The sequence below is a fragment of the Mirounga leonina genome, unplaced genomic scaffold (genome assembly GCF_011800145.1).
Source record: "Mirounga leonina isolate KUSES-001 unplaced genomic scaffold, KU_Mleo_1.0 Mir_199, whole genome shotgun sequence".
Classification (NCBI taxonomy): domain Eukaryota; kingdom Metazoa; phylum Chordata; class Mammalia; order Carnivora; family Phocidae; genus Mirounga; species Mirounga leonina.
The window spans coordinates 10,131,359-10,155,312 of NW_023270498.1; the positions used below are offsets into that span (position 1 = coordinate 10,131,359).

Below are 23,954 nucleotides of genomic sequence, written 5' to 3' on the forward strand. Positions count from 1 at the left end.
ACACCTAGCGAGGAGCTGGTGGAAAGAGCATGCAAGATCCCATCCTCTGACCTCAAGACCTGCCCCTAGAACATCATACTGTACTTCTTTTTCCAAAGATGAAACGGATGGGGTCCAGGGCAGGCCATCCCGGAATATGTCACTTGGGCATATTGATTACTTTGAATTAACATCACTTTGAGAAAACAGCTGGTACAAGAAGGACACTGACCATCTTCCGTCCCCCTGAAAGCAGACAATACGGTTTCCCATGGAAGGGTGCCCTCCCTGCACTAGGAGTTAGAGAGATATTGTTACCACCAGAGATAGGGAATTCGGGGCCAAGAGGGCTGTGTAAACAAACTCTGCTTGTTTTTTTCACTAATTAGTAGCCAAGCCTAAGTTTCTTTGTCTGGACAATTCTTCAGAAATGTACTGTTTCTCTGTCTATAGGTAAAAAAGCTGCCTTTGTTCACTTCTTTGGGTCTCATACTCTTATGGGGCTCTCATATGTATGTAATTAAATTTGTTTTTCTCCTGTTAATCTGTCCTCTGTTAATTTAATTATTAGACTAGCCAAGAGAACCTAAAAGGATGGGAGAAAATTTTCTACTCCCCAACAAAACCCTCAAAATTAATCATGAGACAAAGCAATTAAGATAAAATTCAACTGAAGTTGGATTAAGAAAATAAAAGACTAGAAAGCAGAGAAGAACAACAGCAAGTAGTGTGTTAAACTTCTAAATCAAGGAAAATTTAAAAAATAAAAAGGAGAAAAATTACCAAAAAAAAAAGGAAGCTATTTTAATAAAATAGAGGAGGAAACAGAAAGAAAGCAAATTAAAATGGCATAGATGATGTGAAAAATACCTTATTAAAGCAATGCCAAAATGCCCAGTGTTCTGAAAGAGAGAACGGGGCACTAATAAAATAGAAAACAGGAGTTCCCACCGCATGCTCTCCCCAGGGGCACGAGGACTAACACTGACGTCTTCGTCCCACATAACCCTACAGAAGGGGTCTTTGAGCACTTTTAAGCCAAACTGGCAGAGAAACTCTAGCAAACCTCCAATTTTACCTTCATTACAGGGTTGACAGCAGTCCATGTTTGACACTGTGTTTCCCAAAAAACACTACTTCTAAAATATATTCTTAAAAAAAATAAAAGAGCCTCACTCCAGATACTTCTGGAATGCTGCTGAAGTCCCCTCTGGGGTTGTGTCACTGGACCCCTCCGAGAGGCACAGTTCACATCAGAGCTGCTCAGTGCACAGCCCAACAACCTGTCCTGCTAGAGCTTCGTGCTGCAAACTTGCATGCCGAAAGCCCTGAGAAGTCCTGCAACAAAGAAACCTGTTTCTCTTTGTTCAAGCCATTTTATTTGACCTTGAAAATCCCAACCATTTTTCCATGAATAAACTCTATTTTCATCCTAAAGCAGTTTTATGGGAAGCACTCCAGAAAATGCGGTCCTAACAATGGGTCACTTGGTCTCAGAGGGAAGGCAGTATTTACTAAGGCATAACCATACCAATTTAAAAGCAAACGCTATAGACATAGATTAGGAAAATGAAGCTTCTGTGGGGAGTGGTAAATACATCACGCAGACAAGTACATGTGCAGACAGAAAAGTCAGGCCTTTTATAACAGCAATTCAGGAAGGAGAAATGTGGGGAAAAGGACATGATAAATGAACTCCAGCAAGAAGACCCTCAACTCCTGCCTCCCAGAAGAAAATCCACCTGGTGCTTCATGATTAATTCACCTGCAGTGCTAGAGTAATCTGTGCTTTAGGAACCACAACAAAACCAAAACCAGAAACAAAACAAAGCTCATGTTTTCAGTAAAGAGGTATTTAATCAGCAGCAGAGAGTAAGCCATTGGCTACATGTGCCAAGAAAGTAAAAAGCATAAAATGAGACCTTCACCTGGCATTCCAACAGTCCCCATACAACTGGGTTATACCAACATGAGCAGCACAGTTTCAACTACAGAAAAGAATGACATTTTCCTACATTACCTCTCAAAGTCAGATGGCTATTATCCTGACTTTTATAGCTGGGAAAAATAAAGTCTATTTATTGCCATTCTTTAGAGGAATAGCATAAATAAGACACTTAAATGAGTGCTATAAAAGAAGTTACATACAAATCCAGTGACATTATTTCCAAATATATAAAAATCCTATTCAATTTAAAATGGTCAAAATCTTTTTTTAAAAAGTATTGGTCAGAACAATCTGACAACTGGATTTGAGCTGGTCCTTGGGAAGGGGTAGAATCTAAATTGGCGATAGATGAAGAATGCAGAAAGCATTCCAAGCAGGAAAAAAAAAAAAAAAAAACCAACATAAATAAGATTTTAAGAGCTGAGGATGAGCACTGAACGGGTGTGTGGAGATCTGCTAATGAGATGAGTATCCATCTTTGACAGCAGTAGGAATCAAAACGGGGCAGATGAATGTGGAATCCAGCTACGGGAGGTCTCTGAACCTGATACCATACATCAAGGGAAGGAGACAACCGTTCCTCGGCAAAGTAGTAGCATGACTGAGTTCTGTTGAAAGATGAAACCGGAATTGATATGCTTGTTGAGAGGAAGGGGAGAAGAGACTGGGTGAAGGAGATGAGCAGGAATGTTCTTTTGCTGATCAGACAGGAAGTAATTAAATCTTGCACAAAAGTGGCAGCAGTGAGAACAGAAAAGATGGAATCCTGGAACAACCTGAAAGCTATTTAGAAGGTGATACTTCTTGTGTCTGGCTGCTTAACTCCTATATGTTAACTTGGACATGGGTCAGGTTGCATTACTACAAGTCTTAAGGGCTAGGAGAATTACAACGTCATTACCACGAGAAGTCATCAATGTGGCTTTATACATATTAAACTTGAAGCAATAGAAGGATTTCTCAGATGAAATGCCTTTAAGTCTCAGCGGGCTCAGACTCAGGTCTGGAAAATCCTGGGCTTGATTGGGCTACCACCAAAACAGGTGTGAGTCGACTTCCACTGATGGTATTGCTCCCAAAGCACAGCCCCAGGAACTGATAATGCCGATCAATATTTTCCGCTCCCTGGAAGAAATCTTTCCTAGCTGCAGTGTGGATGGGCTGGATTGCAAAACTGTGATCTGTTCAGAGGGTAGCTTTGCAGAAAGCAGGAGTGGATTGGAATCAGCCTCCCTTGGGAATGGAGAGGAAGAGTCTTACAAGCTCATCCCCTTCTATCGTGATCCAGAAGCCAATTTCCGTTCAGTGATCACAGAAACACATACAACTGGGAAGCTAGATAAACCCCAGTAGGTAAATGCCCAGGAGACATTAAAATCTGACTGCAGCCAGTGTGTCCACCTTGCTTCCAGTTAGTCCTGGGACCCTCTGATTCTGGCAGAACACACACAGAACCCAGGAGAATATGTGCCCCTGGAAAACATCAGCCTAGATGGTTTTACCGTCCAAAGATGAATAAACTGAAAAGAAAAAATATGTAATATGCAGACAAGTGGGGATTCAGGGAAAAGCATACTTCGAGAGGTGGCACAGCAAATAGAAAAGCCTAAACTGGATCTATTCCAAATAAATGTTATAAATGCACAAAAGGCTTTGTGAGCCCACATGACAGGTGAGGTAAAAAAGAACTTAAGAAACCATTTCAGAAGACACTTAAATACCCTCCTAAACTGGATGAAATGTTAAGTTGAAATTAAAAAAAAAAAGATATGGCTCAAATTGGGGGCTAGATCAAGAAGAATTAAAAGGCAATAACAGAAATAAAGTCTGCTTTAGAGTGGAATTCAAATTAGAGGTGTAGAAAGGCAATAAAAAGATCTCTAAGAATACAAAAGGAAGGGTCAAAGGACAAAGCAATGTGTGAGAAGATGATAGCTGTAGACAGATGGCTCATCTTTATGAAATAGGCATTTGTTTATCAGAGAGGGATTTGGTTCAAAGACACTGATGGAAAAAAAACAAGTCATTAATGGTGGCTTAGCTAAGAGACAAGTTTACTTTCTCTCCTGTGACAGAAGTCCAGAGATGACATTTCTGGGCTGGTAGGGCAGCTTCCAGGGACCAGAACTTATTTTTAGGCCTTCTTCTATCCGCTTTAATGTGTGGCTTCCTTCTCCAACTCACAAGATGGCTGCTGGCACACCAGCCATCACGCCCACGTTCCAGATTAAACATGGAGGAAGAGTAAGGGCGAATGTGACATGCCAGGTGAGTCAGCCCCCCTTAAAGAGGTTTCCCAGAAGTCCCACCCAGTGACTTAGACATACATCTCACTGGGCTCAAATACATTGTATGCACACACATGTATGTATGTGCAAGGAAGACTGGGAAATAGAACTTTTAAGATGGGACCATTCCAAAATTAAGTCAGTTTATGATAAGTAAAAAAGAGAGAAGAGATACTGGTAGATAAATAGCCTATAACAAAACTCCTGAGACAAATACAATGACAAAGGAGCAGACCGAATACACACAAATAGAACAGGTAATGATTTTCCTGTGCTGCATATGCAAATAAAAAGAGTTTGTCATGTTTCTAGTAAGGTCCAATAAAAACAACAACAGCAACAAAAGCCTACTTACCTAGATATCTTGGTAAAAATGCTCTAATTCCACACAGATTTTCTACAAAGAATTTAAATTTAGGCTCTCCTCAGACTTCTCCATGATTCTCAAAGACAGGCGATCACGAAATAATATATCAAGAGTCTTGGGGAAACAGATATTACACAAACATGATAATTACAGTCGAAACACTACTTATAAAAGTAAGAGGGAAAAAAATCCCCCATACAGTGAAAGCATCAGAAAATAATCCCATAAAAACTTAATAAAACATAGATTTTCCACCCAAATCTATGAATGAGAAACTCATTACATTCATGTTTAAGTAAGAATAAATTTAGTCTTAAAATTTACGAATGGGAAACCTGCGCTATAAAAGACCACAATCTGGGTAAATGTGAATCTGTTAGAGAGGTCGAGTAGCCAACTGCATTTTCCAAAGGCCAACACAGCAGCACCTTCTCTCCTACATGTGACAACGTATGGCTTGGTGTTGAGAAAATCCTGAATCCAAATCTGGGCTCAGCAGGAAAGGATGACTGGTGTAGAACTACTAACATCACAAGATGGAAATAAATACAATTAGCTTTTTATCCAAGACAGCATAAAGAGAAAAGCAAAAGAGACTCACAAAGAAGGTATTATTAAGAATAGACACATCTGTCTTTGGGGAGTAACACAGGTGGGCAGAAAGGGACAACTTCTAGTTTCCATTTTATATTTTTTGAAATTTTTTTGGTTTTGTTATGCTTCTATATTACTCTTGTGATTAAAGAAAACTAGCAATGAATTAATAAAACAAAATGTATGCAACAGAAAAAAATAGACACATCAATAACATTAGATATAAGAAAGTGATAAATAAAGTAAATACTAGCTCTAGTTCTTGGGTTAAAAAGTAAAATAAAATAAACAAATTTCTAACCAATCTTATTTTGAAAAGGAAGGGAGGAACAGAGGGAGATAGGAAAAGAGGGAATCAGGGGAGGGAAAACATGAAATTAAAAAAAAAAGTAAGACCACAGGTTAGGAGGCAATTAAAAATTTACAAAAAAAAAAAAAAGGTTAGTAATTTCAATTTAGGCAAATAGATAACTTTCTAGGAAAAAAAATTATTTGTCTCAAGTTGAAGTAGAAACTCTAAATAGACCAATAACCATGAGATTAATGAGTTAACTTATCATATTGCCTGAAAAAGGCATAAAGCCCAAGGAGATTTTCCAAGTAAATCCTGTCCGAATTCCAGGGAATAATAATCCTAACATCACATTCATTTTCGGGAGGACTAAAACAACAGTTTCCTAATTAATTTTTGCAAATTTCAAATATATACCATAATAAAAATGTAGACTAATCTCATTCCTTCATTTATACATAGAGTTATATATAAACACATTCATATACAGCTTATATTTAGCTTTAAATAAAGATATTATTACATGTATATATATAAAACTAAGCATACTGAATCAACACAGAATTAAAAAAATAATAAACAATGTTCAGGTTGGGTGAATTTGAAGACAATACAAATATTTAACTATTAGGAAATATAGTAATGCAATGGATCATTTCATTAGGTCACAGGAGAAAATGCACTGGTTAACCTTTGTAAATTCCCCCCAAATTCTGTGTTTACAACATGATCAAAACACATCCTAAACTAGGAATAGAGGAACACTAACTTCTTTTTTTAACTGAAATAAACAGCCTATTCTATTTATTTATTTATTTTCTTTTTTTTTAAGAGAGGTTTTGGATTTATTCTATTTTTTAAAAGATTTTATTTATTCATTTGACAGAGAGAGACACAGCAAGAGAGGGAACACAAGCAGGGGGAGTGGGAGAGGGGAAAGCCGGCTTCCCGCTGAGCAGGGAGCCCAATGCGGGCTCGATCCCAGGACCCTGGGATCATGACCTGAGCTGAAGGCAGACACTTAATCACTGAGCCACCCAGGAGCCCCCAGCCTATACTGTTTTAATAGTGAAAAACTAAATCCTTTTTAATTAAGGACAAGAATAAGATAAGAAGACTTCCTCTTACCATTTTTACTTAATACAGCTCTGGTTTAGCCAATGTCATGAACACCTCCCACTCCAATGAGAGAGAAAGAAGGGAGGGAGGAGGGAGCAATGGGTGCAAGGAGGGAGAAGGAAGAAGGGAGGAGGGAGGAAGAAGGGCAAGAAATTACAAAAAAATATAAGCATTCCATTTCTTGTGGTAGAAATAGCATAAAAGGCTCCCACTGGCCAAAACTAGGTTAATTTGAGCATAAAAAAATGACTATAAATAAATGTATCACAGAGTAAATAAAAATTTATGAGAACAGAGTGATTCCTCTCTTCCCCAAAGGACAGAAAACAGAAGAAAGCTCTTTTTCACAGAAGAATGACAACTAATAAATGTGGAAGGAATTATATCATGGTAAAGTCACCAATTTGCACTCCCCAATGTAATAATGGATCCAGGGAAAGATTCATTGGATGATAAAAGAATTAAGTGCCAGGTTATTGGGAAATAGGAATTTGTCCCTATTACTAACTCTGAAGACAAATTGTACCTTCTGATGGAGAACTCTAAAGATCACCACCTTAACCAATAGATCATCGTAAATAAAATTAAAAGACACATTATAACCACATCATATATGATCGAGTTAATGTCTCTAATATATAAAGACTTCATACAAATTGGAAAGAGACCAAGACCTTACCTAGGGAGAGGGTGTTGGCAAAACACGGGCACAGAGAATTTGCAGAATCAGAGCTTCACATCCCTTTGTATTTTCACTGGCACGTGGAAGAAACAGCACTGGATGGGCTTGCCTCAGAACCCTACCAACAGATGCTTCACTATATAGGGGTGTTTTTCCCAAATAGTGCCCCCAGGGACCCAGGCCCCCAGGCCACCTTTCTGTTTTCCTGCCATTCTTAGCCTGCAGCTTCCCATCCTTGGTCACAAGAAGCTGGAAGAAGTGGAAAGGCAAAGATTTGTGGCAGCTGAGCCTGTCCTTTTTTGTCCAGAAAACATCTTTCCCAGAAGTCACTGTCAGAGAAGTCACTTAACCACAGCTCCCTGCAAAGAGTCAGCTTCCACTATCCCTCCTCCGTTGATGAAAGGGCAAAAACAGGAAGGCTAAATCATAGCACTCGGTACCCAGCACGCTCACAGAGCATTAGCGTTTGGTATAGATTGTTACAACTTTTCCAAAAGCAACTCTTCAGCCTATTAGGAAACCACAATGTACTTTTCGGATTGATCTGTTCTGCTTTGGGGAGCCCTTTCTAAGGAAATGATGAGAAATTCAGTCAATGATTTGTATACATTGATATTCATCAAAGCAACATTTCTTAGACCCTCCCTCACTAAACAAATAAATAAAAAAGGTAAATTTAAGTTCAGTGCCCAGTAACAGGTGAATGGCTGAAAATGCAGGGTGGGGTGTCAGGGAGGCCAACTGTGCGAGCTGGTCAAGTCACAGAAACACTTGACATCTCAGTGTTCCCATCTGTAAAATGGAGTTAGTAATATTTCCTACTTAATTTTAGAAGGATTAAATAAAATTTTATATGTAAAGCATACAGCAAAGTGCCACAATAAAAATCAATGCATAATAGATAGATAGATACATAGGCACGGAATGGTATACAGATCATTACACAGTCAATTAAAATAACACATATAAACATCAAAAACTGTATGGCAAGAGAATGAATCTGAAACACTATTACATGCACATGAATGTGTATTTATGGTGTGATTTCAGCATCGCACATATGCCCAGAGAAATGCATTAAGATAACAATGTTCTTACACCCGGCCATTGCATTACAGGTGATTATTATTTTATTCTTTATACAAGGTATTATTTTCAAGTTGTCTATCTGATATAATCAAGGGTCAGGAACCTTTTTCTTAAAGGGCCAGTTGGTAGATATTTTAGGTTTGCTGGCCTCATGGTCTGTCTCTGCCTTAATTACTCTCCTGCCGACGAAGCTTTCTCAAAAGGAGCCATAGATCACATGCAAATTACGGGTGTGCCCATGTCCCAATAAAACTACAAAAACAGGAGGCAGGCCGGCCCCAGGTCGCAGGCCCTTGCATAATGACATATACATGTTGTATTTTAAAAATAAAATTTTTAAGGTGGTATAAGCAAAAATCAAGAAAAGAGGAATTTTCCTAGCGGTGAGGAAGCCTTGCACTATGCTTTATAGACAAGAGAAAACAGCCATTAGAGAGGAAGACAAGAAGTAATCCCTCAGTGGAAGAAGGAGTCAAGCTGATGGGGTTTTACTCAAAAAAAGAAAGCGAGAACAAACTATTCTGGTGACCCCTGAACAACGCGGCTTGGAACGGCGTGGGTCCTTATACGTGGATTTTTTTCAATAGATACAGTACGGTACTGTCAACGTATTTTCACTCATGGTTTTCTTAATAACATTTTCTTTTCTCTGGCTTACTTTGTTGTAAGAATACAGTATGTGATACATATAATATACAAAATATGTGTTAATCGACTGTGTTCTTGGTAAGGCCTCTGGTCAACAGTAGGCCATTAGTGCTGAAGTTTTTTGAAGAGTCAAACGTTCTACTTGGGTTTTCAACTGCATGGAGGGTTGGCACCCCTCACCCCCACGCGGTTCAAGGGTCAACTGTATATAGATTCACCCTGTAAGCTTTGGCCCTTCTCCCACGGTACATTGGGGCAGCAGGAAGCTCACAGGATTACGGCAAAACCAGGTCACACGGCAGCCTTACAGCTTATCATGGCGGGGGTAATGGAAGGTGCAGGACCCCAGGCCTCTACCCAGCACCCCAACAAAGGGCCCAGCGCCCCTGCTCAGTGGGACACCGGCACACGGATGCCTCGCTGCTCTCAAGTAATTCTGAGTAACAGAAAATACTTCCTACTACTGAATCAAAATCCCCTGCTGGACTACTTCTCCTTCTGAACTCAGGGCAAGCCTCTCTGCCGCATTTCAGATTTTAGTTATTTAAAGCCATGATCATGGTCCTTTCTTGCCACCCCAGAAATCCTCAAAGCACAGTTTTTCTAGAACAAAAGTTGCAGACTGGAGGCTTACAGTTATGCCTGGCCTGGCCCACTGAGTACTGCCATATCATTAAATGGAATGAGTGAAAAAAAAATCCTAAAAAACTACAATTCTCTTCAATATTCAGTCTTTTGGTTTTCTTAGATAAATCAGAAGAACTAGCAACACGGTCACACGTGTCAGCAATTCGCTTGAAACCAAGTGGCCACCAGCAAGTCCCCGGCTCACAGTCCCCTGCCTGCAATTAACTGCCCCCCCCCTCCCCCAACCCTGAAAACCCATTACTTGCCTGGACTCCAAGGATTACAAGCTTCCTGCCCAGCCCTAAAAGGAGCCAGCAAATGGTGCTGCAAAGTGTCAAGCCAGGAGCCCAGAGACAGTTTCTCATCCTAGGTCTCACAAATGCAGGGGCTGTGACCCCGGGAGAGGGCTGTCTCACTGTGGGGAACGTGAGAGGGTTAAGTGGGACATGGCTTAGGTGCCTTCCCCAGCCAGCATTCTATGAATCTATAAATGGCTTAGCTAATTTTCAAACCTCACTGAGCTCATTGCCTGAAAAATACCGGAAGTCATGAGTTCCACCTGCTAATGGCACTTGGAAAAAATAGATTTGAAAAATAAAATATCTGGATCCCTCAAAAGCCATCTGCAAATTCATACCAAGATGTGCTAAATGTAAAAACAAAGCCATTCACTCTACTTTGCTTCTGAAATGAAATTTCAAAGGCAAGAGTTCTTACAATTAAGAAAAAATTCCTACCACAAAGTTTTTAATGTTTTTATAAAAATTGTGCGTCAATTACATTATTCAATTGAGACCAGTGAAGACTTGAAAAAGGGAGGGGTCATGACCCCAGACTGACCTTCCTTTCCTTCTCTTGAAGTGTTACACTTCTGACACCTAATTCCTACCCTCCCCCTTTACTCCCACAGCTTGGGTTTAGATTTGTTTTATTTCTCTTGCCATAACCCCTTAACTTTCTCCGTATGGCTGAAATGGTTCATTCAATACTTTCTCTAGGAACTAAAAAAAATACCCTAGGTTAGCATGATAAATGCCATTTAACCCAGAGTAGGATTCAGACTTCTGGAGAGGAGAATCTGGCCTACTGTCCTCTTCCCTCCCTTCCTCACTCACAGCAGCCTGAGGCCCAGTGTCCAGTGTGGTCTCCATCCCAGGCCTCATTCACTTGCTAACAATGTGTACCAAACCAGGCTGTTCACTTCACCTATGGGTCCTGAGCAGAGAGCCAGTCTGAGCTACAGAATATCCCTTGACACAGATGTTCACTGAAGTCTATATAAAATATTTAGATAAAAAAATACTTCCTGCTCCAGAAGGTTCTCTGGATCACTGGGGAAAAATACCTTTTGTGCCAAAGTTTTGAGTCATGAGGAAACATGATCCTACAGCAGTGGGATCTCAAGTAACAGATCCAGTGCTTTGGCCCTAGGGTGCCTAAGGTCAATGACAGGAGCATTCGATTTGGTAAAATTAAGTTTAACTGAAGAACAGCACAATGATTTCTAAATCACTGACAAGGCGATGTTCTGTTTAATGACCAAACTGTGAGTATATTCTCAGAAGCAAGATCGTAAACTTGTGGGCCTCACTCTTAGCTCTGTGAAGACAAGGACTTTGGCTGCATATCCATTCACCAGGGTAACCTAGCCCCCAGCCCAGTGTCTGGTATATAAGAGATGCTCCATCAGCAGTGTGAAAATAAAACAATCACCCTTGGGGTGCCTGGTTCAGTCGGTGGAGTATAGGACTCTTAATCTCAGGGTTATGAGTTTGAGCTCCACAGTGGGTGTAAAGATTAATTAAAAATTAAAAATCTTAAAAAAAAATCACTCTTAAAAGACACAACATTTCGGGGGCGCCTGGGTGGCTCAGTCGTTAAGCCTCTGCCTTCGGCTCAGGTCATGATCCCAGGGTCCTGGGATCGAGCCCCACATCGGGCTCCCTGCTCCACGGGAAGCCTGCTTCTCCCTCCCCCACTCTCCCTGCTTGTGTTCCCTCTCTCACTATCTCTCACTGTCAAATAAATAAATAAAATCTTAAAAAAAAAAAAAAAAAGACACAACATTTCAATTTGCTTTCTCAAACTAAATGTTTCTCCACTGCAGGGATTTTATTCTGCTGTATTTTTTTTTTTTTTGCACATTTTTCCCTTAAAACTTCAAGTAGATTTTTGTCTAGGTGTTAAAATCCCACACACAAACAAACAAATACTTGTCATATAATAGAAACTCAAGAAATGTCTTCTAGGTGAATAAAGCATTTGAAAATTACTTGAAAATAATTAACCAGAATTTTAAAAGATTATATACATGTACTTATATATTTTATATGTATTTCTATATTATCTGTACATAGATATGTATTTTTATTTCGGTTTGTGATCCAATAGTCCCTAGGTCAAAATTTTCATTAGATGCTTAGAGCCCCTTCAGTCTATATATATAGTGATATTTTTCCTCTCTCTTGGGAAAAAAGCTGCAAGTAGCAATTAGTGACTTTCAACTATTTTCCCAAGGATGTCACACCAGGATCTGAATGTATGTTCCCAAGACAGATGCATTTTACTTGCTTGCAACAAAAGGATGGAGAACGTTTGCAAAGTTTTTGTGAGAGATATTTCATCAAAAATTGTACTAGCTTGCTACTCAAACTTGTCATGAAGATAGAGAACAGCAGTGTCAATAAAATTCCCTGGTGAAATGGAACCAGATGACTTCATTGTGAATTAATATGCCATCAGAGAGGTTCTAAGAAACACTGACAACCTCGTTCTTTCAAGCAGCCACCAGGTTTAAGCCAAGTCCCCAAGCATGGCCCACCAGAGCCAAGGGGCCATATCAGCTCAGGCATTTCCAAAAATGAATGCACCACACAAGCAGCATGGGAACATGTAAATGTTGTTTCCTATTGCCTGGGCTCTGAGTCCTTTGAAATTCTGCAATTTCTTCTCTATTGCTCCTTTCAGAAGATCTAAAAAGTCAGGTTTCTTCTGAAGAAGGAAGTCACTCAGATATTGGTAAGAAAGAAATACTGAGAGCATCCCTTTGGGAATAGGTATCAGGCATTCTTCTGTTCATGGCTGGGCCAGACAGCAGGGAGAAGACAGGTTCCATGTCTTACTGCGTGATCTTGGGAAAGTCTCTCCAGTCCTCGGGCTTGCTCATTTATATTCAAGGATATTAAAAATTTAAGATATGGTCCAGCTATAAACTGCATTCAGTCTTTAAATAGTGAGTTCTGTTCCTGGGCACTATTCCTGGCACTTAGGAAAATCAATGAAAAAAGCAGGATAGAAATTCCTGTCCTTGTGGAGTTCACCTGTTCCAATTTTTCACTTACCGTTATGATATGCATTTCATGGATGCATACATTGTGCATTTGCTATTCGAGAAGCAGTAAAATACAGACCTTCTCAACTCAGGTTGTTCCTTGGGGCACTCATTCATTTAACATTCAGACACATACCTGCAATGGCAGATACCAAGACAAGTATTTTTAGGATAGTAAGATAAATGTGACACAGTCCTTAACCTTGGGGAGCCTGTCATTTTGTAGGGAGGCTGAAAGGCAGGAGAGTTAATAGTGACCATACAGTGATCCTTATTACATGGGAAATCAGTGCAGGGAGAATCCTATCAACTGGGAAACTCAGGATGTAAGAGTTAAGCTAGATCTTAAAAATGGGTAAATTTAGAGAGGGCTAAGGAAACCAAGCATAGAACACAGTGTAAGGAAGAAAGTACATAAGTACAGGAAAACGCATGTTTGGAGAAATGAAAAGAAGGTCCATTTGTCTGCAGCAGAGGTCAACGGGACATCCTGGGACATGGCTGGCTACCACCCACAGACCTGCAAGACCAGCCTGGGGAGTGGGCTCTTTATTGTGCTGGCTTTGGTGGCTCCTGATGGTCTTGAACACAGGAATGACATGCTCACATTCAAGATGACAAAAATCAGTGTGGACCAGAGGAGGCAGAGACGGAGGGCAGAGAGTTTTATCTAGTCCTAACAACAACAAATAACTTATTCAAATTCAACAATAATGGAATGACCAACTGCTATTTGCCTGGTGGTGAGGAGGAAACAAAGACAAGCTCGAGCTTTAACTGTGGGAGAATGCCAGCCAGGATAAATGACACAGAGATTCAGTACCAACAAAATGTCCAGGCAGTAATGAAGAGCCCAACCCTCACCTTGTGGAGTGGGGGAAATCATTTATGGGAAAGAAAAAGAGTATTCTTGGAGGATCCAGAGACCTGAAAATACCATCCAAACTCTAACCTGAAAAGATTTTATTCCGTAAAGAGTGTGGCTACTCAACAGACACATGAAAAAATGCTCAACATCACTCGGCATCAGGGAAATATAAATCAAAACCACAAATGAGACACCACCTCACACCAGTCAGAATGGCTAAAATTAACAAGTCAGGAAAGGACAGATTTTGGTGAGGATGCGGAGAAAAGGGCAGCCCTCTTACACTGTTGGTGGGAATGCAAGCTGGTACAGTCAGTCTGGAAAACAGTATGGAGGTTCCTGCAAGAAGTTGAAAATAGAGCTACTCTACACCCCAGCAATTTTACTACCAGGTATTTACCCCAAAGATACAAATGTAGTGATCCGAAGGGGCACACGCACCCCAATGTTTATAGCAGCAATGTCCACAATAGCCAAACTATGGAAAGAGCCCAGATGTCCATCGACAGATGAATGGATAAAGAAGATGTGGTATATATCTGCAATGGAATATTATGTAGCCACCAAAAAAATGAAATCTTGCCATTTGCAACAACATGGATGGAACTAGAAGGTATTATGCTGAGCGAAACAAGTCAATCAGAGAAAGATAATTATCATATGATTTTGCTCATATGTGGAATTTGAGAAACAAAACATAGGGGAAGGGAAGGAAAAATAAAATCAGACGAAATCAGAGAGGGTGACAAACCACAGGAAATAAACAAGGGTTGCTGGAAGGGAAGTGGGTTAAGGGGATGGGATAACTGGGTGATGGGGATTAAGGAGGGCATATGATGTAATGAACACTGGGTGTTATACACAACTGAAGAATCACTGAACTCTACCTCTGAAACTGATAATACACTATATGTTAATTAACTGAATTTAAATTAAGTCAAAAAATAAAAGAGTGTGGCTACTATGTTCTGGGCACCTTTCCAGGCACTGGGCAAATAAACAAGCCACCGCTCCAATGAGTTTACAAGTTAGAATGGGAGACAGACAACAGACACATAAGGAAGTAAATATATCACAAATCAAGTGGTGCTAAGTGATGTAAAGAAAAAGAAAGCAGGGAGATGGAAGAGAAGGCAGTGTACATGGGTGGTCAGGGAAAGCCTTTCTGAAGGAGTGATATGTCATTAACTGTGGGGCAAACTTGCAGCTTTCTGGGAAACGCCCCCCCCCCCCCCCCCCGCACACACATCCCTTCCAGGTCAAAGGAACAGCATGTGAGATGAGAGTGTGAGTGGCATGGTTGAGGAAGAACAGGAGGTTGGGGACACCGGCCAGGTGAGGCGGGAGTGGGGAGGCCCAGTTATGCAGAGCCTGCAGGCCAAATAAGAAGTCTGGATTTCATTCTGAGAGGGAAAGAACCATCGGAAGATTGTGGGCAAAGAAACAACAGAGATTTCTGACTGCTCTGTGTTGTATTTATGCTGCATGCCAACACCTAAAATAATGTCTGAACACATAGCAAACAGTTAGTCAATATTTGGTGAACGAATGAATGATCACTTGGCCTGCTGTACAAAAAACAGATTGCAGATGGGCAAGGAATGCAAGGAGACTGGTTGGGCATGAGTGCAGAAGTTGAGAGATCATGGTGGCTGAGATAAGGCTGGTCATGCTGGCCAGAGGGGGTGAGAAGAAGGGAGAGCCGTTTGCAGAAAGCTAGATTAGATGACAGAGAGAAGCCAGGGGATCAAAAGCATTCGGCCTGAGCAACAGGAAGAACAGAGGTGTCCCTTTACACAGATGGAGAACTCCGAAGGGGAAGCAGCTTTGAGGAGTGAAAATTGGGGGCTGTGTTTTGCATATATAAATTTCAGATTGCATGGTGTTCGGGGAGATGCTGGTGGTAGCATTCTAGAAGTGAGTCAGGACCACTGAGATACACTTGAGATCATCGGCATGAAAGCGGTATTGAGACCAAAGGCAGGAATATAGGTAGGAAGAGATGTGAGAGCCAAGCCATCATGTAGGGGTTAAAGGATTCCATCATGTAGGGATAAAAAGTCAGGGGCCATCAAGAGAGCCTAACAAAGAGATCCAGGGATAGAGCTGGAAGCCAGGAGAATCTGGTGTCCTGGAAGCAAAGGGCTCAAGGCAGAGAAAGTGGACCCCAGCGCGTGATCAGCAGCACTCAGATGGAGAGCCAACCTGGTACTGGATGAGCAGAGACCACCAGTGACCATCATGGGGACAGTGGGAGGGAAGGGTGGGGACCAGAGCTTGGCTGGGTGCTCTGAGAGGTGGAAGTAGAGATGAAGCAGGAACATACAGGGCGCCTCAAATGAACTGACAGTATTCTGGTCTCAGACTACAAGGCCATCCAGTATTTGTTTTATTTTCCTCATAATTTGCAGATACGTTAAACATCTTGTTAGTCTCAATCAAACGTTACACAATAAAACATGTTTTCACGGGCTTAGACGGGGAGAGTAAAGAAAGCCAGTGTAGACAACTTTGTCCAGGTGTGTTCTGTAAGAGGGAACAGTAAAGAAAGAGAAGTCCTTTTAAGGGTAAAAATCTATCGATCATGTCCTGTGGTCTTCTAGCTGGTCAGCATGTTGCAGGAAGGACCGTGGTGGATGGCTGCCACGTTCCATCAGCTCCGCTCGATACTGACAGCAAGCAAGCAAGGTCTAATGTGCTCAACCCTAGTCTCCCCTTAACCTGAATCTCTGAATTGCAGGACTGAGATTTCTGTTTCTCAAACTGCTGTGACTTAAACCCCGAAAGCAAAAGCAGGGAACATTTGTGCAAGTTAAATGAGTGTCAATTTAAGGACAAAGTGATTGAATCACAATCGCTGGCCATGGATGTGAATTTTGGTCTTCGTTTTTTCCCTTCCACACACATGATATTTCCCTGACATCTGTTCAATACAAATAGATCTAGAAAGTGTGAAAGGGAAAATCTGCTCCACTAAATATATAAAAGGGACCCCGAGTGAAGTTTCCATGATGGCATTCGTCATTATGGGCACAGATGGCGTCCTTTTCCAGTGCCCCCCCCATACACCAGCTTAAGTTCCATGCACTGAATTCTCCCCCAAAATACTGCCAGGCAATAGATGCTGGATAATACCAGAAGAGCCTGTCTGTACACTATATCTTTATTTATCAATCCTCTGTGTACATCAAGCTTTGGGCCAATACAATCAGGAAGAGCGTGGGTTCTCAACTAATAATGTGAACAGTGCACGTCACTTGTTGCTATGGGAATCCAGATGTTTTTCTCTAGTGACCTGGGGGCTTAATACTAATCCTTTTCTCCCTTGCCGATAAACAGTGACATTATTGTCATCCTGCACGGACTACTTATCATTTTCCCTACCATGCTCATGTCACAGAATATGACAACCACTTACCAATAAATACCCATACATCCAAACATTATGGTATGGGACATATAAATCACCTATCTACTGCTTTGTTTCCTAAAGTGTTTTAAGGAGGCTTTAAGACAAATGCCCGGTGGTCAGTAAGTCCATGTTCACGTCCAACAAAATCATCAGATGAGCTGGTCTGCCTCTAAACCTCACTGTATCTTAGCTTGAGAAGTAATGTTTATGAAGAAGGTAGAAAGGGTTCAGACAGGTGGAAGGTTATGAGGCTCTGACTCCTGCATCTAGTGGGGCAGGGTAAGGGTGGGTGGGCAGTGTTACCAGCCTCGTATGTGTTATGACTGGGACAGGAGGTCAGCCGAGCCCCAAAAGGGGCAGAAACACAAAACAGTAAGTAAATAAGTAAATAAATAAGAGCAAAATGAAGGACCAGAAGAAAATGGGAACACTGTTAGATGAATCCCAGGGAACACTTCTGACCACCAGGATTACTCAACTGTGAAATACACTCCATGGTGAGAATAAAAACGTTTTACTATAGGTCCTGGAACATTGACTATCAAACCATAAACTTACAAAAGTTTTATACAGGAGTTGGGGATCGTCCACTTTTTCACCACTGCCCCCCTCACTAGGAACAGGAATGCCACAGATCATTTCCTTTAATACAATAAATCTAATTTTACAAATAAGAGAGAACTGTTACAGCTACTTGTGACAATATTGTTAACAGAGGGCCCAAAATGATTATTAGATAACCCAGAGGCTAACACACATAGCCTTAAGTATTTCTAGTATATACGTTGCAAAGTTAAATTTATAAATAAATGTAAATATTAATATAATTATAATTAATACTAATCCTTTTCTCCCTCTAATTCAATTGAATAAACCAACAAAAACAACCCCATGGCCTTTGGGATTACCTGGTTCAACTCCCTACTTTTAAAGAAGAGGAAACTAAACCTGAGAGAGGAAAAATTACTTGAAAAAAAGCCATGTGGAACATTCCACACTGTTTTCTCTAAAAGCCCATGAGTGGCAAACATGCTCAGGGCTGCCTTACAGTAAGGCACATGGATTTGAACTTCCTGGTTTCCTAATGGTAACCCTTCCTGCTTTTCAGAATGAAAAATTAAGGAGGTGATGGAATGGAAGCAAGGGGTCTGTCTGTAAGTCACACCTGTTGGCACAGAAATCCGCCTGCGAGGAGACTCAGTCAGGGTGGGCTGGCCCAGCAAAGATGGTTGTCTCTGGTCTAGCTGCTGGCTCATTTCAGAGGTACAGCTCACAGAGGTTAAATGTGAGTCCAACAAACGACTGTCAGTCAGGGGCATTCCCTAGACAAGTCCATCATCATCCGAGCAAGCCGTGGGCGGTGGAACCAGCCTTGGAGAGGAAGTGGCAAAGGGGGGCTCACCTTCACCGGCTAATTGCGGGCTGGAGTGCTGGGGCTGAATAAATTCCCTTCTAAGGCCACAGCAAGACAGAACCAAGCAGCGATCAGACCAATTTTGTCAAAGGATAATCCAGGTTTTTCAAGCAAGAAAGAACCCAAGCGTGCAGTATCTGGACTTGCAACTACCTGATTTCTCACTGAGAGTCGGGGGGACCTTTCTCTGGGGCCTGGATTTGAGTCCCAGCTCACCTGTTCCCTCAGAGGCTTACATAACCCCTCTCATCTGTCCATCTGACTCACGAAGGGAAGAATTCCCACCCACCTCCGGCGTAAACGGGTAGAGGGCATTTTTATGACTTGAAAGGCACTCAACCAACATTTCTGAGAACATACCCCTGTCCCAGGCAAAGTGCAATGTGCTGGGGAGATGAGAGATGAATTGAACAACGTCCTTGTCCTCAAAGTGCTCGTAGCACGTTCAAGACAAGGGGGCTGTGGCCCTTTCTTCACACCTCACGTAACTGCAATATTAGGTAAGAGCTGCCTTAGCAGTATGAAGGGGAAGGCTATGGAAACAAGAGAGGGGTGCTTCGTTGTGCCTGGCAGGTAGCCTCCGTCCAGGATGTTATTTTAATTGTAACTTTAAAACAAATGAGCACACTACAGTGGAAAATTGAGTAGATAAGCATAAATCAATGATCAAATACCTCAACCATTCCTAAACTGTAAAAATTACTACAAGCCCACAAAAACGCTTTGCTTGCCTGTTTCAAGTAATTGTCGCCTCATTTCTGTAATGAGCATCAGTGCTGGCAAGTTTTGTGAACAATATCAAATTCTATCAGGGAAAGTAAGTCAGACGCTGTTGCCAACTGCCGATGAAACAACCACTTAGAGTCTTTCATTAAAAACAACAACAAAAAATCAATCATTGGAAATAAGCTATATTGTCCATTATCTACAAAAGATGGGGCTGTAATAAATAACTAATCCACAAATAAGGAGAAAATCTGTTACCCAATATTCTCCTAGGTACCCCAGACCCTACCAAATCTTCTGCTCTAGTGAACAAAAACCAACAAAAAAATTTGACCTGTTTGAGTCATTGGCTATTTTCATTTAGAGGAAAATGCAGATACCGGGCTCAAAACAAATTGCAAGGTGTAAAAATAAACCACAAATTCTATAATCTCTCCTTGGTTTGCTTGCATAATTTGGGCTAGAATTATTGGCCTTACTGAACTGTGTAACTTTTCTTACTCCTCTACCATTCTCACACAATGCTAGAACTGGAAGGAACCATGGAAATCAGCCAGTCCAACTTCCTCACTTTACTGATAAGGAGGGGAGATGGCAAAGGCTTGTCCTACCATAATCGCATCTGTCTTCTTAGTACTTCCTATACTGATAATCGTATCTGATGCCAGCATCACAGAAAGTCAAGCTTAAATGATCTTTTAAAACAACCGTCTTTAAAAGCCCGAAGTGCGAGGGGAAGCAAATGATGGTCCAGACACACAAATCACAGGAGCTGCAGTCCCTCAGTACTGATGCATTAACAGGCTGTTCCAGTTCAGAATGTGGTCTCCCTACCAAGTCAATAATGTCACTATCTAAACAAACTTGGGCAATTTGCCTTCGTAAAATAACTACCTGAGACAAAAAGAACTGTCATTCCACAAAGCTGCTAAGCTGCCCTAGACTGGGATTCCAGAATTAGTCAGAACATGGTTTATTAAATGAAACACTCTAAAGTTCCATTTACCTGTAGGTCTAGGAACTAAAATAGTGCTACGTTTTCTCCAATGCCACATTCCAGAGGAGGCTGCAAACAGAGGGCAGGGGCAACAGGGAATTAATTCTGCCACACTCTTTTGCTCCACCAAGCAGGCACACACATTCATAGCAGGGTAGGCATTTGGACTCTAATCCCTTCTTAGTGGAAAACACACATTTTCAAAATGAATCCCCGATCTAGAACGAATTACCGTAATAGCCAAAGCCGGAGCGAGTCCGCTGATGAGAAACGCAGATCTGGCCACCTCTTTTGAGACGCCTTGGACCACGACACTGCCTGGGTCTTTAAGGTCCGGCCTTTTCAGGTAGGGCATCTGCCCTCCTAAATCGCGTTTAAATCCCAGGAAAAGAGAGAAGATGCCTCCCTTAGTCTTTGAACTATGCTGTTCCTCCTGTATCCATTTCTGCTGAACACAGCCTTGTTATCTTTTCAAAGAGAAAAAAATAAAAACAAGGGGAGAATTGCACCACTGCAGATCCCAAGAGAAGTAAGCACAAAACTATAGCAACGTCAAATAGCTCCAGCAACTAGGAAAATCCCCACATGCTATCCGGTGTCAGCTCAGTGCAGACTGGGGCGCTCTGTGCCCGAAACCACAGGAAGCCGGGCATCTCTGCAGCCTGTGTCCCTGCCAGCCACCCCCCCCCACACACACACACACGCTCAAATTGGGCAGGGAAGTTATGGTCTCTGTGTGCAAGACAGAGAGACAGACCACGCACCCACACTCCACAAATCCGCCAAGGGGCCGGGACGTCAACACGGCAGAGCAATCACAAGGCACTGGCGGAGCGGGGGATGGAGGGGCCACATTGTTGGAGCCCTCGGATTTTGCTGCATTGTCACGGCCCGGGAACGTAGGGGTAGAAGGAAGCGCACCTCCAGCTAAAAATGGACCGGACGCGTCTTTCCCGGCGGCTCCCTCCCTGCCTGCGTGCAGGTCGCAATACGGTGGGCGACAAGACGGGCTGCTCCCGCTAAAACTCAGGTGGCAGGCCCGGCTGAGCGGTGCAGCCGGCGCTGGGAGAGGCACCCACGCCGCGCATCCTCCCAGCCTGCCACCCCCCAGGGGAGCATGGCCCCGACCTGCCACGCACCCCCTGAGAGCACTAGCGAGCTCGCGCGGGGCTGCGGGCTCGCTCGGCTAACCACGGCATTGCCCGGGACGCAATTGTCGAAAAGGCAGCCCAAGGCAAAGCCCAAATTCGGAGCCTTGGTTCACAAGGGGTGGGTGTGGGCTGGGAAGGGGGATTACGTAGGTCTCTCCGCCCCCTCCCCTGACACCTCCTCGCCACTGGGAGGGCGCCGGGGGGCGGGGGAGGCGCCACGAACCCGCTTGGGGGCTTCTTTGTTTCTCTCGGTGCCCCGCAGGAGGGCCCGGTGTGCCCGCTGTAGCCGAGCCGGGGTCGCCACCCGGGCTGCCCGCCCGGCCCGGGCGGCGGCACGTCCCAGGCTGACAATTGAACCTCGCGGGAGAAGCGAGAGGGTGGGGAGGAGGGTGGATCCCGGGCCCTGGGGAGGGAGGGCGCTGCCGGGGCCTCGGGAGCGGCGGGGAAGCCGCCCAGAGAAGGGCGGGGGAAGGGGCGGCAGGCAGAGTCCCCGCACGGCGCTCGCTTACCTTGGCAGCCCCGGCCTGGGCACAGATCATGCTCCAGTCAGCGCGCAGGTTAGAGCCGGGGGGCGCACGTGCCCCGCATGGCGCGCCGGGCACCGGCCGGGGGACCCGGGCGCCCACCCGCTCTCGCAGCGCTCCGGGGGCTCGCGGCGAGCGGCAGCCACCGCCGGGGCCACGGCGAGAGGCGCGCGCTGCTCGGTGAGTGTACGCGCGAGGACTGGGCCGGCTCGGTCAGAGGCGCACCGGATTCCGGCTCCCACAACGGCGCCTGGTGCGCGGCCACGCAGCACACTTCATCGCCTTATCCTCCCGCCCGCACCCCCTCCCTCCCTGCCTGCTCCTCTGTGGGTACCAGACTTCCCGAACCAACCACAAGCCGGGCTTGCTCTCATTAGCGCTGCCCCGCCCTGCAGCCTCCGCGCACCCCGCGCCCCCGCCCCCGCCGTAAATATATATTGATTCTTGTTACCGCCGGCCCCATCCTTCCTACACCCAGCAGGCGTACTGGGCATAGCCAGCACCAGCCCCGGCTCACTGGCCCTTTTGTGTCGCTGCAAACAGTACGTTCAGAAAGGATCTGGGGGAGACACCCTAGCAGGTACCCTATGACAGGTGTTCTTGGCCTCTGTCTCACACACTTTGCCCACCTACCCTACACACAGTTAGGAACACTCACACATGTCTGGGCACCGTCCTGTGTCTGCACCGCGAACACACAAAACAAACATTATAGTTACAAATGCAAAGGGTGAAAATACTCTCCCCCCCACCCCCCCGCAAAAGCTATTGTTGGGCAAGACTAGCTTTCAAACAGGGTTTTATACTAAACTGCACGCAGTGTCAGGATGCTAGAACTGGAAGGAAGCAAAGAAGGAACCCCTCCTTGTACAGCCAACCAAGATGCATAGAGAACTGAAATGTTAGTCGCTGTTGGCTGCTGGCAGATCCGTGTGTGTAAATCTATGTGCATTCGGTCAGGATCTGGCCTGATGTATTCACATAAGATGCAGTGGTTTTGAGCACATAATCTCCATCGTCTGTAATTCCATGAACTAACTGCCTTCTTCAGAATGTTTATTTATTTATTCCCAGTCTCCTGCCCAGCATCCCCTACACGAGACATTTTACACACCAGGAGAAATCTTCTTTCCCATACCCCAAACTCAGTCTTCCTCTAGAACAAACAAAGGGCTGGCCCTGACCCCAGAACTCCTCATTGAAGTCAGTGCACAGACTTCTCTAAACCAAGTCCTCTCCCCCAACACTGTAGGATGGGATGTTTCTCAATGACTCTCCTTTCACTGACCCAGCTCTTGATTTCTCTCTCACAACCAGAAGTTTTCAGAAGTGGAAGCCTTGGAAGATGTGAAGGCAGCTTCACCAGTTCTCCTTTCTCCAAGAAGGCACACCTCATCAGCCCTTCCCTATCCTCATTCCACTGGGGCTGGGGGTGCCCAGGACTCCTCTTTTCCTGGCAGACACCTTCTTGCCTCACATGTTAGATGTCCTAGTCGGATGAGCTCAAAGCAATACCTTTTCAAACCTCAGCTAAGGATCCACACAGAAAATTGGCCACACGTTTCTCCAGATTTTGCACTCCGATCAGTATCACCTCCCATGTGAAGAAGACCCTCCAAGAATAGACTAAAAGCAGGCTCCAGCAGTAAATAGCAACATCAACCATGTGAAGTGCGCGACTAGAGACTTGAACAAAAACAAAAACTCTGCCATAAACCAGCATCCACGGTTTCTAAATTAGCACAGTATCACCAAACCACAATAAAGAGAATTCTTTACTTCAATTAATTGTCAAGATGTTCACCTCTTTATTTTCAGTGATGCAGACTCAACCTGGCTCAGAGATACTTCTTTCTGTTCTCTCTGTCATGGAGATAACTTGGACAAGTCAACATCTT

At 43.4% G+C, this 23,954-nt stretch overlaps 1 protein-coding gene across 1 annotated transcript in view; it reads right to left on the bottom strand.

Annotated features, from left to right (window-relative positions):
• Nucleotides 1–20,847, bottom strand: part of HECW1 (HECT, C2 and WW domain containing E3 ubiquitin protein ligase 1) — a 434,723-nt gene extending 413,876 nt beyond the window's left edge. The window contains exon 1 of the mRNA XM_035026508.1: nucleotides 20,614–20,847. The gene's annotated coding sequence lies outside the window, so the exon portion shown is untranslated. The remainder of the gene's footprint in view (nucleotides 1–20,613) is intronic.
• Between the last annotated feature and the right edge of the window lie 3,107 nt (nucleotides 20,848–23,954).